Consider the following 3,596-nt stretch of genomic DNA (forward strand, 5'->3'; position numbering starts at 1 on the left):
GGCTAACACTTTTGAGATCAAGTCAAGCACGATTCAGATGATACAGAACTCAGTTTAGTTTGGGGGTTCTCCTACAGAAGACCTCAACATGCACATCAGGGATTTCATCGAGATCTGCGACACTTTCAAGTTTAATGATGTGACTGAAGATGCTATCAAGCTGCGACTCTTCCCATTCTCTCTAAGGGACAAGGCTAAGTGGTGGTTACATTCTCTACCACCAGGGTCTATCACCACATGGGAGGATCTTGCGCAAAAGTTTCTCACTAAATTCTTTCCTATGGCGAAGACTATTGCAATCAGGAATGCTCTTACTCAGTTTGCTCAGCAAACAGGAGAATTTCTGTGTGAGGCTTGGGATTGATATAAGAAGATGTTAAGGAAGTTTCCACACCATGGCATGCCTGATTGGATGATTATAAACTGTTTCTACAATGGATTGGGTGCTACTTCTAAACCCATGCTTGATGCAGCATCAGGAGGAGCCTTTTGGGCTAAGAGCTATACTGAAGCTTATGAACTTATTAAACTGATGGCTGCTAATGAATACCAGAATCCTTCCCAGAGGCTGAATTAGGGAAAAGTCGCAGGAATTTTGGAGTTGGACGCAGCAATTGCTATAGCTGCCCAACCTAAGGCTTTGACGATGAACGTGGACTCTTTGGCTAATTATCGAGTTAATCAAATCACTAGTGTCTGTGAGCTTTGTGTTGGTGCCCATGAGACTGATCAGTGTGTAATCTCTAGTGAATCAGCTCAGTTTGAGAGCAACTTTCAACGTTCACAGCAAGCTGTGCCAGCCACTTATCATCCTAACAACCGCAATAATCCTAATTTCAGTTGGAGCAACACTCAGAATGCGGTTCAACAACCTTATCAGCAATATCCAGCTAAACGGTACAACCCCCCTGGTTTCAGCAACCGCAATATGCACCGATACAACAACTCCAGCTGCAATAAGCTAATGAAAAATCTGAATTAGAGGAGTTGAAGCTTATATGCAAAAGTCAAGTTGTTTCTATCAAGACCTTGGAAAATCAAATTGGGCAAATTCCCAATACCTTGCTAAATCGTTAGCCTGGTACACTACCTAGTGACACTGAAGTGCCAGGAAAGAGGGAAGCTGAGGAGCAGTTAAAGGCAATCACTTTAAGGTCTGGAAAGGTTGCGAATCCCGAACAAACTCAAGTGTTGACTGAAAAAGCTGAGGCTGAGAAAGAAGTAGAGCAGCAGGAAGTAGAAGTGGAACCAAGGAAGACTACTGTTGAGCACACTCCTCCTGAGGGTAATATAGGGGAGAAATAGATCTATCCTCCACCGCCTTTTCCTAAGCGGCTGCAGAAGAAAAAGCTGGACAAGCAATTTGAGAAGTTTCTGGAGGTGTTCAAAAAACTTCATATCAACATATCTTTCGCTGAGGCTCTTGAGCAGATTCCTAGTTATGCAAAGTTTATGAAAGGTATTCTCTCTCAAAAAGTGAAGCTAGATGATTTAGAGACTGTCGCTCTCACGGAGGAATGCAGTGCTGTGCTGCAACAAAAGCTGCCTCCAAAGCTTAAAGATCCAGGAAGCTTTACTATTCCATGTACTATTGGAAAAATATATTTTGATAGATGCTTATGTGACTTGGGAGCTAGCATCAATCTGATGCCTTTGTCAATATTCAAGCAGTTAGACTTGCCTGATCCAAAACCGACTTATATGACCTTGCAGTTGGCCGATCGTTCTATTATATATTCGCGAGGTAATGTGGAGGATGTCTTGGTCAAGGTTGATAAACTCATCTTCCCTAGTTATTTCATAATTCTTGATTTCGAGGAAGATAAGAATATTCCCATAATTTTGGGAAGACCTTTCTTGACAACTGGCCGAACCTTGATAGATGTGCAGAAGGGTGAGCTCACAATGCGAGTGCTGGACAGGATGTAACTTTTAATGTGTTCAATGCTATGAAATTTTCTACGGAAAATGAGGAGTGCCTAAAAGTGGAGTTGGTTGATTCTTTGGTTACTTCAGAACTTGATCAATTGCTAAGGTCCGATGCCTTAATGAAAGCCTTATTGGGAAATTCAGATAGTGAAGATGATGAAGGTGAAGAACAATTGCAATATTTGAATGCTTCTCCCTGGAAGAGGAAGATAGATATGCCTTTTGAATCTCTTGGAATGGAGGAATTGAACAAAGCTCCTAAACGTCTCAAGCCATCTATTGAGGAAGCTCCCACTCTTGAGCTTAAGCCTTTACCTGAGCATTTGAGGTATGCCTTTTTAGGTGATGCATCTACTCTGCCTGTTATTATTGCATCTGACCTTTCAGGTAGTGACGAGGAAAAACTTCTGAGGATTCTGAGAGAGTTCAAATCGACAATTGGTTGGACTATAGCAGATATCAAGGGAATCAGCCCTTTTTACTGCATGCATAAAATTCTGCTAGAGGAAGGTAGCAAGCCTACGGTCGAGCAACAAAGAAGGCTCAATCCGATCATGAAGGAAGTAGTGAAGAAAGAAATTCTTAAATGGCTAGATGCAGGGATCATCTATCCTATTTCTGACAGTTCATGGGTAAGCCCGGTTCAATGTGTGCCAAAGAAAGGTGTAATTACTGTGGTAGCAAATGAGAAGAATGAGCTTATTCCTACAAGAACAGTCATGGGGTGGAGAGTTTGCATGGATTATAGAAAGCTGAACAAAACCACTAGGAAGGATCACTTCCCCTTGCCCTTCATTGATTATATGCTTGACAGGCTGGATGGGCATGAGTATTACTGTCTTCTGGATAGCTATTCGGGTTACAATCAGATTTGTATCGCTCCAGAAGATCAGGAGAAAACTACCTTCACTTGTCCATTTGGTACTTTCGCCTTTAGACGAGTTTCTTTTGGTTTGTGTGGTGCACCAGCCACATTTCAGAGATGTATGATGGCCATTTTTTTGATATGATTGGCCAAAATGTGGAGGTGTTCATGGACCACTTCTCAGTCTTTGGTGAATTTTTTGATGAATGCTTGCAAAATCTTGGACACATTCTCAAGAGGTGTGTTGAGACCAATTTAGTTCTCAATTGGGAGAAATGTCACTTTATGGTGCGACAGGGCATTATTCTTGGGCACAAGGTTTCTAGTAAAGGTCTTGAGGTGGACAAGGCCAAGGTGGGGGTCATTGAGAATCTTCCTCAACCCATTTCTGTCAAGGGAATTCGTAGTTTTCTTGGTTATGCGGGTTTCTATTGGTGTTTCATCAAAGAGTTTTCTATGATTTCGAAGCCATTGTGCAGTTTGCTAGAAAAATATGTTCCTTTCAAGTTTGATGACGAGTGCTTTACAGCTTTTGAGACATTGAAGAAGAGTTTAATCACGACACCTGTCATAACTGCACCTGATTGGAGCCAACCTTTTGAGATGATGTGTGATGCAAGTGACTATGCAGTTGGAGCAGTTCTTGGGAAGAGGAAGAACAACATATTTCATGTGGTCTACTATGCTAGTAAGACCATAAAAATGCTCAACTGAATTATACTACTACGAAGAAAGAACTTTTGGCTATTGTCTATGGTTTTGAAAAATTTCGATCTTATCAACTTGGGACTAAGGTGACAGT

The 3,596-nt window shown here is 41.6% G+C and overlaps 1 non-coding gene across 1 annotated transcript; it reads right to left on the reverse strand.

Moving 5' to 3' along the window:
• Window positions 1–295: 295 nt before the first annotated feature.
• LOC141722040 (small nucleolar RNA R71) lies at window positions 296–402 on the reverse strand. The gene has a single exon (XR_012575075.1). It is a non-coding gene; the product is annotated as a small nucleolar RNA R71 (small nucleolar RNA).
• Between the last annotated feature and the right edge of the window lie 3,194 nt (window positions 403–3,596).

The sequence above is a fragment of the Apium graveolens genome, chromosome 4 (assembly GCF_009905375.1).
Source record: "Apium graveolens cultivar Ventura chromosome 4, ASM990537v1, whole genome shotgun sequence".
NCBI lineage: Eukaryota > Viridiplantae > Streptophyta > Magnoliopsida > Apiales > Apiaceae > Apium > Apium graveolens.